Source organism: Mustela nigripes, chromosome 3 (genome assembly GCF_022355385.1).
Source record: "Mustela nigripes isolate SB6536 chromosome 3, MUSNIG.SB6536, whole genome shotgun sequence".
NCBI classification, from domain to species: Eukaryota; Metazoa; Chordata; class Mammalia; order Carnivora; family Mustelidae; genus Mustela; species Mustela nigripes.
Genome location: NC_081559.1, coordinates 117,234,190 through 117,246,277, shown reverse-complemented (window position 1 = coordinate 117,246,277; position 12,088 = coordinate 117,234,190). Strand labels below are relative to the sequence as shown.

The window sequence follows — 12,088 nt, the reverse complement described above, 5'->3', positions numbered from 1 at the left end:
GCGACACTCAGACACCCCCGATCCTTCTGTGACCCTGCGGGACCTGGAGCCACGCTGACCCCACGTGGGCTTCGCCCCGGTTTAGCCTCTGGAGCGATGTCCCTTAGCGGAACAGACTTTTAAAAGTCCTGATTTTGTGCTCCGTTGCTCCGCCGCTTGCCGGGAGCCGGCCCCTCCCCCTGGGGTCTATCTTCCTGTCGCTTTGGATTCACTTCTCCGCCGGTCCTACCTTTCAGAAAGTGGTTGTTTTTCTGTTTCCATAATTGCTGTTCTTCTTGTCTTCGATCTGCCGATGGATTTTTCAGGTGTTTGCAATCTTTAGATAAGCTATGTAGCTGATCTCCGGCCAGCTGAAGTAGTCTCAGCCTGCTACTTCTCCACCATCTTGACTCCCCCTCTTTTATTTAATCTTTAAAGTCACTTTCTTTTCTTTTTTTTTTAATATTTTATTTATTTATTTGACAGAGAGATATCACAAGCAGATGGAGAGGCAGGCAGAGAGATAGAGAGAGAGAGAGGGAAGCAGGCTCCCTGCTGAGCAGAGAGCCCGATTTTAAAGTCACTTTTAAAATCACTTTTCAAGAGTGTATGTAATTATTATGTGGAGGTAATATAACTGGTCATATCTTTATTTTATAGCATAGTCTATTTTCTACTTTTGATATTATTTGTATGAATAGTTTCATGGAAATATCATTTCTATTGTTTGCATTATTTTGGGGTAAGAGTCAAAGAAATGGAAAAGCAGATATAAAGCCAATGACTTCTAATGTATGGTTTGTGTATGTGTGAGATAGGCATACAGAAAGAGAGGAGATTGCCTGACCTACCCTGCCTTACTAGGGAGAATCTTTAACCATTAGCCATACATGCATGATAAATGAGTTCTGTCATGGTGTTATTCTCTCCAGGACCTACTCTATAGAGTTTCCCAAGTGAAAGGCAGCCTGACTTCAAATTAATATGTGTAACTTTCCCTGTGACTCTCTTTGTGGACGTATATCTGCAACTACTGTTTGTTTCCCTTTTCACATCTTAATATGTGTGTGTCAGTATTGCATAATTCTTGTAATATTAAATTTTCAGACTTTCAAGAGGATAACTATCTGCCTTTTAGAGGTATATCATCCAATTTCCCAATATTAAATTCTGTAAATGCCACAAAAACTTGTGTGTTTGTCCAAGTGCCTCAAAAGTGCCATTCAAGTGTGGTGAAAATACATTCTCATCCAAGCTTCTCTGGGTGATAACCATTTAAAATCTTTGAATTTCTCTCCAGGGTCCTCCCCTGTAGATTTCAGATTGCATATCTTCTTTAAGTAAGAATATCCCAAACATAAACTCATTCAGATTTTTATAACAGAATTTATTTTTTTAAGGACAAACATAGGGGCACCTGGGTTAAAGCCTCTGCCTTTGGCTCAGGTCATGATCCCAGAATCCTGGGATTGAGCCCCACATCAAGCTCTGTGCTGGGCAAGGAGCCTCCTTCCTCCTCTCTCTCTGCCTGCTTTTCTGCCTAGTTGTTTGTGTGTGTGTGTGTTTTTTAAAGATTTTATTTATTTATATTTGTCAGAGAGAGTGAGCACAGGCAGACAGAGTGGCAGCCAGAGGCAGAGAAAGAAGCAGGCTCCCTGCTGAGCAAGGAGCCCAACGTGGGACTTGATCCCAGGATGCTGGGATCATGACCTGAGCCTCAGGCAGCTGCTTAACCAACTGAGCCACCTAGGTGTCCCTTCTCTGCCTAATTGTGATCTCTGTCTGTAAAATAAATAAATAAAATCTTTAAAAATAAATAAATATAAAAAGGAGAAATATAAACTTTTTATTTCTTTGCTTTTTTAATACATACATATTTTTTCAAAAAGATTAGAACCAAACACAGTGCCAAAGTTAATATATAAAATTATAAATTTATGATGGATTCTGATTAACTGTGGATATAACATAAATGTTGCTTTCTTTTTACACTGATTCATTACCTTGTCATAAACTCCTGAGATGAAAGAAAAACAAAACAAATCAAAACAAACAAACAAACAAAAAAACTCTTTGGCAAGGATGCAACTATATAGTATGTTACAGTTTATCTACACACTAGATCATATAATGGTTTTTTGGTTCGGATAAATACATGTGTGTAAAGTCCATCTATCTATCTATCTATTATCTATCTATCATCTTTCTATCATCTATCTGTATTCTCTTTCCTAGTGAATTGATTGGATTAACAAGTTTAATCAATGGCTTCTTTGCACCCATACTTTGCAATATACTTCACAGTTTTTGTAAAGAATTGGAATCTATTTCTCCCTTGAATCTGGGTAGTTTTGAAATTTGTTCTTGCTAATAGAAGGTACCAGAAGTAATGGTATTTTAATCCTAGATTTGAACTTCAAGAGCTTTTGAGCTTTCTGGTTTCCTTCTAGAACTTTCCCCTGGAAAAGCCAGCCAGAGAATGATATGGGGCAGAACTGAATCCACTCAGTAGACATTATTCTAGCCCAACCGTTTCCAAGCCTTCCCCCAGTTCACCACAGATATCTGCAAACCCACCTGAAATTAGATGACCTTGACTCATGACACTAACTTTGGGGGTAGTTAGTTTATCAATAACCAACTATATCTTTTTCTGAGCCCAACTGTTGCATTTTCCATGAATCCTTTTCCAAACAAGCCAGTTGAGTTGGTCACATCCTCCTCTTGCTTCTGAAAACCTCATTTTTTCTTTTTAGTTTTTCTTCTTCTGTATTGAAATCAGTTGGGAGCAAGAAAATGTAAAAGCCCAGTACATCATTCTATAGCACTTTTCACATTGAATCATAGTTCCTTTGGTTGTTGTTTTGGAGACATTTTTAAAGGAAAATTGGGGAATATATTGACTCTCCCAGTGAGAAGCCCAGAAAAGATCACACACATTTTATTCTACAGCTTAAACCTTTAGGGCAGGTGTTGCCACTCCTCTTACTCTTTCTCTCAGTTGCCCAAGCATCCCAAACATTTAATGGAAATATTGGACACAGATAGTTCCAGATTCCTGTTATCTAGCAAGCTCATTGGGGAAAACATCACTTACGTATCTGAGACACTAGTGAATGAACAATAGAAGGACATGTTTAGACTCTCAAGTCATGAGTACATGGATTGGTGGCCCAACAAAGGTATATGAAATTTATTCACTTGGCTGCATTTCAACCCCTTTGAAAAATTCCAATGGAAGTTAACTGTCTATTACCTCAACTAAATCACAAAAATAATTGACTTCAAGCTTGGATTTCTCTGCCCAACACCTGCCCTTCAGCTTGTACATGTGAAAACAGTACAATCAACACCAAATAAATCTCTCATTCTAGGAGAAAATCAAGTGATTCTCTCAAAGAGCAATTCCCTGCATTGCAAAACCTCATAAATGAAACCTAAACTTATGTTTTAATCTTGGAATAAAATTTATTTAACACTGTGTGTATATAATATAAATATTATAGTATCTATATATAAACTATACACAAACACATATGATACACGTATATGGGATCACAGAAATATTTTCATGGAAATAATTACAGTTTTTACAAATTTTTATATTTCTATATTTTATTAACAATCTTAGTTGGAAATTTTGTATTTCTTTTTTTCTGGGTTATCATAGTCAAAAGGAAACCTGAATTTCCAATGTTGTCTAAAACTCTGACAATGTTTCTTTACAATTTATAGTATCAATGGCTTATTCATTCATTTTACTCAGATTTTTTCTTTTCTCCTTTATTTCTGATTCTATTGCCTTCTACTCTCTTTCCTTTGTATTTCTGTTGCTTTTTATTCCTTCTTTCTCTCATCTTCCTGTTCATCTTACTCTTCTTCTCTTTTTCTAGTTTATCTTCCATATAGAAAAATGCAGAATTATACAACACAGATTTCATAACCAATGAAAATATATATGTGCAAAATAAAATTGTTGTGTCTTCTGATGTTCTTCTGATGTTGTAAAAGCATGCTTTCAGTTTTCAGAATTTCAAAGATCTTAATAATCAAGCTTTGTCTATATAAGGAGTATTCTTTTTGTGTCTAAGTAACCCCAATGTCTTTCAAAATTCTAATTGTCTAGAACAATCACTTATAATATTCACTTATTGTGTGTCTTCATGCATTTATTCAATAATCTGTTAGTAAATGTTTTGGGGTACCTGCTATTTGCAGAGCACCTTACTATATGCATTGCTAGAAACCCCAACAGACCATGAAGAAGAATCTATCCCAAGTTCAGTGAATGTACAATATAGTGATAACTGGGTGCAGAGGAAATCTGGGGGCTCCTGAGCAGCTAATATGGCTTAGGTGCCCAAAAATGATCACACTATAATAAGTCCATGTTGGTTTCAGTTGACTTGATATATATACAGGAGGATGAGAGTGGAAATGAATTTATGGATAAATAGAGAAATAAGAATTGTTTCAGCTACAACAAAAAAACAAGTCTGTGATGTTGTATTTCATTTTTATGAGGGTTCCTCCCAATAAAAGATGTGGAAAGTGCAAATAACTTAGAAAAGTAGAATGAAACTGATCTGTTTCCACTTGCAGGATGTGGAGGATTCATTGCAGGCACCAGGACTCTCACTTGCCTGAAGGTGGACAAGCAAGGACCGAGAGACAGCAGATCTCTCTTGTGCCCCACAGTAAAGCACCAAGACCTCGTGCAAGAGGAGTGCTGTCTGCACAGCATACAGTTCTGGTATTCCCCTTTCTAGTGCAAGTCCTTGAAATCTTGATCTCAACACAGAAGCTCAAACTGAAAGGTTAAGATTACCAAATCTGGGGTCAAAATATCTTCATATTGAGCTGTAAGACCCTTCTCACTACTGTAAGAGGTGCAGATCTCAGCCCAAGAGAGCCATTTCTTAACACTCTGAAAAGAAGTCAGCCTTGGCAGTCAATGAAGCAAAGCTAAGGACACAGGTGGAATCTGAAATAAAGACTCACAGGTTTGGCACCTAAGGCCACTCAGATTCCTACAACCATTTGTAAGAAATGGAAAAGTGAAGCCCATACAGCCCTCACTAGCAAGATAGACCTATCCCTGAAGAGATAACTGCACCTATCCTCCTGAAAATAGAGAAATGGGTTAGGCAGTTGGACATAGAGGACACTTTTAGACAACAGGCTTGAGCAATGGAAACTCGACCAAGGCAAAAGGGCCCACAGCTACCGCCTGGCTGAATACAGACACACCCATGAAGGCAGCCCACCTCGAATATCAATAACCCTAAGTAACAAATGAGCTAATTAAAGCCAGATAAAGTTACCAAAACAAGGGAAATTTCACACATCACCATACCGCCTCATGGCCCCCTTTTAAATACACCCCCCACCCACTGCCTTGTGGCAGTTACTTCTTTGCTATCCTGCCTGCTACTTCGTTGTGGTGTATTCAATCAACTTCTATCTCCTTTGTTCTGCCTTGGGTGAGTCCTTTCACCACCCATGCTACTGGCTTCCACCCCATCATCACCCCACTTTTGGGGGCTCCCATCCAATCCAGAAAGGCACCACATTGAAGAATAAGTTTATAGCATGACAAGCAGTTTGACATAAAAAGATTATATCTAGGACTTCTTATTTCTAATAATAAGCAATTTGACCCTCAAATTACATTTAAAAAGTAAACAAACCAAGAAAACTTTAAATTTTTGACAGAGAGAGAGATAACACAGCAGGGAGAGGGAGCCGCAGACATAGGGAGATGCAGGCAGAAGGAAAAGCAGACTCCCCACTGAGCAGGGAGCCCAAACACAGGGTTTGATCCCAGGGCCTTGGGATCATGTCCTGAGGCTGAAGGCAGATGCTTAATCAACTGAGCCACCCAGATGCCCCTAGAGTTTTGAACTTAGAGTCAACTTACATTCTTAATGTTTTTTTAAATTTTAATTTTACTTTATTTTTTCAGTGTTCCAAGATTCATCTTAAATGTTTTTGAAAGAATCTCTGCCCAAAGTAAGAATTAGGGTGGAGATATTTCTCAATGTCTGGGAAATACAATAAGTTAATTGTATGTTATCAAAATCCATCAAAATATAATGTCTGACATAGCTTTCTGTCTCCAATCATAATGCTATCAAATTTTTAGAGAATATTTTGGGACAATTTAGTGGTATAATAATGAAATTTTTAGGATGTTTAAAAAAAATCTACTTTTAATGAACATGACATGGATCAGCTAACGTCTTAAAAACAAATAAAACCAAAACATTTTACAAGGATGCTGCATTAGTGCTGAGGATTTTAACTTTATATATATTTCTAAAATTTTAAATCCTTTAATATTTTACATAAGTTAAAGAAAATTTTGTTCAATGTACTAAATATTTACTGTTTTGCCTACATATATTCTACTTAGAGAAATTTTTTAAATAAATTTTATTTATTTATCTGACAGAGAGAGAGATCACACGAAGGCAGAACAGCAGGCAGAGAGAGGGGGGAAGCAGGTTTCCTGCTGAGCAGAGAGCTAAAGTGGGGCTCTATCCCAGGACCCCTCAAGATCATGACATGAGCTGAAGACAGAGGCTCAACCCACTGAGCCACCCAGGCGCCCCTAGAAAAAAAAAATTCATAAAGAAATCTTATTGGTGGGATGTCTGGGTGGCTCAGTAAGATAAACATCTGAATCTTGGTTTTGGCTCAGGTCATGATCTTGGGGTCACAACAGTGTGTTGTGTTGTTACACAACAAGTGTAACAGTGACACCAAGGAGAATTAAAATAACGTGACTTTTATGAATTGACTAGATTAATGGATCTGGGCTGATAATATTGGCATATTTATCCACATATATTTAACTAAGATAAACTTATTCTGCCTGTGTTAAAAGGAAGAAAAGGTGTATCTAGTCATCTTAGCATTCTGCCTTTTGCAAAAATATTTATATCATGTTTATATACTTCAAAGGGATTCAGAACAAGTCACCCCAAAATGTGTCACTTTAGCACATGGACTATTTTGAGTTGAAGGCAATTGAGACCCTGCAGTCCCCGGAGACAATTTTCCACTCCCTTAACTATCTAGAAAAATATAAATTGAGGTTCTTTCCCAGAATGAGTTTTTGCCAGAGATAATTTTTTTTTTCCAAGTGTTCCATCTATCTGGTAAAGCGAATACATTACTACCAAATATCTGCCCTTCACTTATTTCCCTGTGAATTGTCCTCCTTCCCTCTAAAGTCTCAGCCTCCTATTCCATTCTTTAGCTCAGGATGGCATACGTACTTCATTTTAATTTTCTGCCTTTAAAACTCTCATATATTTGGGGTCCCCATACATTAAAAAAATTAATCTTTCTCATGTCAATTTATTTTTCGGATTAGCTAGAAGAGTCCTTAAATGATAAAGGAAAATTTTTCCTCCCTAACAATTTATAGCAAAACTTTTTCGATAACATGTATATTCCTCTTCTGATTGTATCTTGCAGTTATTTAAATAAAATTTTAAAAATAATTAGTAATTAATTTTACAAATAAACCTGAGTATTTTCTCTCAAAATATGGAATTATATAAATCAGAGTGCACATTTTACTTTGAAGTGCAATGTATAAAGAAACATACTATTTTAAATGGATAAACACAAGAGGTAGTAACGTAAGCCTCAATGTAACCAGAGCCAACAATGCAACTGAACATAATTCTAATGTATACTTAGGTATACATCTCATTCTCTTAAATATAAGTGACCAGTAATATGATAATAACTAAACATGGTCTTTTGCCTTATTGCTCTGGTTTCATTTGTTTCCATTCCTCTGCAAGTTTGGCATGGATTTGAAACATATTGGATATTGTTTTTCCAAATTGATCACTTATCCCTCCTAGTTGTTACCCTTGGAAAGACCTTTAACTTTGCCTGCATGACTGTTGGTAGCAGCCTCCTGTGTGGCTGCATGTTTCTCACTTTGCTTTTGTCCACAATTGCCACTGAATCTCTTTTGTACAAGATGGTTAAAATACAGAAAGCAGATAAAAAAGTAGATAGAAAATTTCCATTAAAGTATCCTAGCAATGGCTTAACTGAGAAACAATGAGACATACATGAATAATGCTGAGGAGAAGACTATCATAGTCTCTGTGAAACTTCAAGCGTTGAAAATTCTCCATGAAGAACTGGGGAATCCTACATTCCATGCAACAGTGTAGAACCAATTTTGCTGTAATTATTTGTTTTGTTTTGTTTTGTTTCATTTTTAATGGCCGTTAGCTAGGTATAACTTATATTTTCCATTCCCCTTTTAACATAAAAGTCCCATTCCATTCTATTCAATATGGTCCTCATGAAAATAGGGCATCCTGTTATCATTCCTAAAATCATCTTATGCAGGAAAATGTCTTCATAAAATGATGTAATAAAAGCTTATTTTCTGGGGTGCTTGTGTGGCTCAGTCAGTTAAATATCTGATTCTTGATTTTGGCTCAGATCATGATCTCAAGGTTGTAAGATTAAGCCCAAAATCAGGTTCAGTGCTCAGAAGGGAGTTATCGTCTCTCTCTCCCTCTCACTCTGCCCCTCCCCCTTTTCTTGCATTCTCTCTCCATCTAAAATAAATGAATGAAAAACAAACACCTCCCCCAACCATATTTATTATATGAGGTACCTACAATAGACACATTCCTGGGAGCATGGTTGTGGGAGGAGGAGTGTTAGGAGTTATCGTCTAATGAGTACAGAGTTACAGTGGAAAGAAGAAAAAGAACTGAAGGTGGTGATGCTGATGGTTGTGCAACGTGAGTGGGGCTCATGCCACTGAATTATATATTTAAAAATGGTTAAAATGGTAAAATGTCTTGTTACCACAATAGAATAAGCAAAAACAAAGCAAAACAACTTTAGTTCCTAAAAAAAAAAAAAAAAAAAAAAAAAAAAGATAACCCCCTTTTCTCTATTTGACTTTCTTCTATAAAATGCTGCCTAATTTTCATAAATATTTGCATTTTCTGTCTGCACCAAACTTGTAATGCATTTATTCTATTGTGCCTTTATATAAACTAGGAGAGAAAGAAAAACTACTTTTATCACTTTGTTTTTCATTTTCATGAGTTCCAGCCCAAGTTATCTTTTTTTACTCAAAATAAAAGATCATATCAGTAAATTTATTTAAAAAGCTTTTCCTTTCTTTTTTTAATTAATTATTTTTTTAGAGTGGGATGGGAGAGAGAGAGAATCTCCAGGAGACTCTCCACTGAACATGGCGCAGGATGCGGGGCTAGATTTTACCACTCTGAGATTATGACCTGAGTCAAGGTCAACAGTTGGACCCTTAACCAAGTAAGCCCCCCCTTTTTTTAAATTATCCCGGTGTCCCCCCTTTTTCAGTTGTCTTACACCAACAACTTTAGCCAGAATTACAACTTTTATTTTTAAGATTTTATTTATTTATTTGACAGAGAGGCAGGCAGAGAGAGAAGAAGGGAAGCAGGCTCCTTGCAGGAGCCGAGAGCCCGATGTGGGGCTCAATCCCAGGACGCTGGGATCATGACCTGAGCCAAAGGGAGAGGCTTAACCCACTGAGCCACCCAGGTGCCCCCAGAATTACAACTTTTATAACTGTGATTTTTTTTTAAGGAGAAAGACACAAAGAGAAAGAATTGTAAAATAAGGAATACAGACAGAAAGAAGGGAGACATGTAGAATTGTAATTGTCTGATATTTTAAAGGAGGCTATATCTAGCAACTGCAGAGGAGAAAAAGCTTTTGCAAAGACTAAAGAAAGAGAGGTTTTGGCATTTAAGTGTGGTAAATTGTTGGAAGGTAAATATAGGGGGGAACTGATGAAAGATAAGCCTTATTTAGTAAGGTTTGTTTATGGAAATAAGTCATCACTTTTGATCAACAGTTATCTTCCAGTACTGGAGAGTCCCCTTTACAAACGTAAATGTGTGCCCTGCTTTCATGCAGAAAGGGGGAGGGCAGAAAGGGGGACAGTTCTTCCTAGTCTGCTACTTCTCGATTGCCTTCAGCTCAAAATAATCACTATGCCAAAATGGCATATTTGGGGGTGATATATTCTGACCCCTTTCAATACTAAGATGCAGTATGAAATTTATCCGTGTAAAAGCTCAGAATATGCTTATAAGGTTTAATCTGACAGTGATCACCATCAATTATCTGATTTTGACATCAAGCAAAACAAGGCATCAAAAGCTGATTATTTAGCACCCTGAAGTCACTCCTTAACCTACTCTTTCTATTCTATTTGGTAATTGCCTTTTCTTATTTATTTATTTGACAGACAGAGATTATAAGTAGGCAGAGAGGCAGGCAGAGAGAGAGGAGGAAGCAGGCTCCCTGCTGAGCATAGAGCAGGATGCGGGGCTTGATGCCAGGATCCTGGGATCATGATCTGAGCCAAAGGCAGAGGCTTTAACCCACTGAGCCACCCAGGCACCTGGTAATTTCCTTTAATGTACAGACTGCTGCTACACAAGTGTCAACATTATTCCTAATTTGGTCAGCTTTTATTACAATTAAGTTTAGGCATATTCATACCATATGGTGCTATTCATGATATACATGCTATGCACAAACTCATATGCCAGGTAAGTAAAGTATTTGAAAGGTTTAGACCACATACATTGATTGCTGAATTGTTGGAAGGGGTGAAATATATATATATATATATATAGATATAGATATAGATATATATATATGTGTATGTATATATACCACACACACGTATATACATACATATATACATATACATAATACATATACATATATACACACACACACACATTGTTCTGAATAAAAGTATAGTTCTTATCAGCATCTCTAAATTATCCATGCCCATTAAAGATATTAAAAGAAGTTATCTAGCTTGAGGGAAAAGAAAGCCTATGTTCAAAAGAGAGGCCATAAAATATGCCCAGTAATTTATTTAGTATGGGAAGTAGACAACTTTTCTAGGTATAAATAGGCAGAAATAGAATATGAACAGATCATTTCTCCATCTTTTTCTTTTTGGTCATTTTTAGACCAATAATTTCTAGAGAAAAAAAAAGAAAAAGAACCATTATGGTCTTCCCCCAAATTGAAGAATTTTCTAATAGCTTTCTAGGAAATGTAGGCTTTTGTCTTTCACGTTGTTTTCATTGTCTGTATAAAAACCTCCATTAAAAGAGGCATTATTCCTGGGAATAATGGTGAAGCACTTAAAAGGCTGAACAGCTTTGATACCGTTCTTTAAAAGTGCTTCACAGAGCTCCAGTAACAGCATGTCAGAGCAGTATCTTGTGATCGCCAGCAGCATTCTGTGGAAAGATGCTCCCTAGTCTTGGAGGTTATACATGGACTTGATAACCTCATAGAACTGTGGTGCCACCTGTTTAGGCGTAATACTTGCTGGAGAACAAATTACCTTGAAGGAAATCTCTTTCCTTCTAGAGAGAGAGAGAGAGAGAAGGAGGAAGGGAGGAGGAAGAGAGATACTTGTTTAAGCTACTGCAGGATTTCAGACTTATACCATGTTTGTCTTAATGCTACTTCTGATATGCAAGTTATTATAGTGTTATTACTAGGGAAAGAGAAAATACTTCATCCACATTTAAAGACTTAATTATCTTCTAGGCAGAATGTCTTTTGGTAAATGGTACACTGTGTAGTAATTTAACTGGCATTTAAATTCAGTGAATTGAAAATGTTTATTGCTTTTAAGATATGTGTTTATTCTCCTCAACATTATGCTCAGTACCTTTATTGGATTGACATACCTGGGTTTACTTAACTTAGAATCAATCTACTCCCTTGATGTAAAGTATTATTTTTCCAGGCATATTTACCTGAAAATTTTTAAGTTTTCCTAATGTGAGACATTCTTCATTGCTGCTTGCTCATAAGAATGACCATAATGGGGGGGGGAGGAGTCAAGATGGTGAAGAAGTAGCAGGCTGAGACTACTTCAGGTAGCAGGAGATCAGCTAGATAGCTTATCTAAAGATTGCAAACACAAATCCAACGGGCGATCAAAGAGAAGAAGAACAGCAATTCTAGAAAGAGAAAATCAACCACTTTCTGAAAGGTAGGACTGGCAGAGAAGTGAATCCAAAAT

The 12,088-nt window shown here is 36.8% G+C and overlaps 1 long non-coding RNA gene across 1 annotated transcript in view; it reads left to right on the top strand.

Moving 5' to 3' along the window:
• Positions 1–6,133, top strand: part of LOC132013094 (uncharacterized) — a 19,505-nt gene extending 13,372 nt beyond the window's left edge. Inside the window, exon 4 of the long non-coding RNA XR_009402875.1 lies at positions 4,582–6,133. This is a non-coding gene — a long non-coding RNA (uncharacterized LOC132013094). The remainder of the gene's footprint in view (positions 1–4,581) is intronic.
• Positions 6,134–12,088: the final 5,955 nt, after the last annotated feature.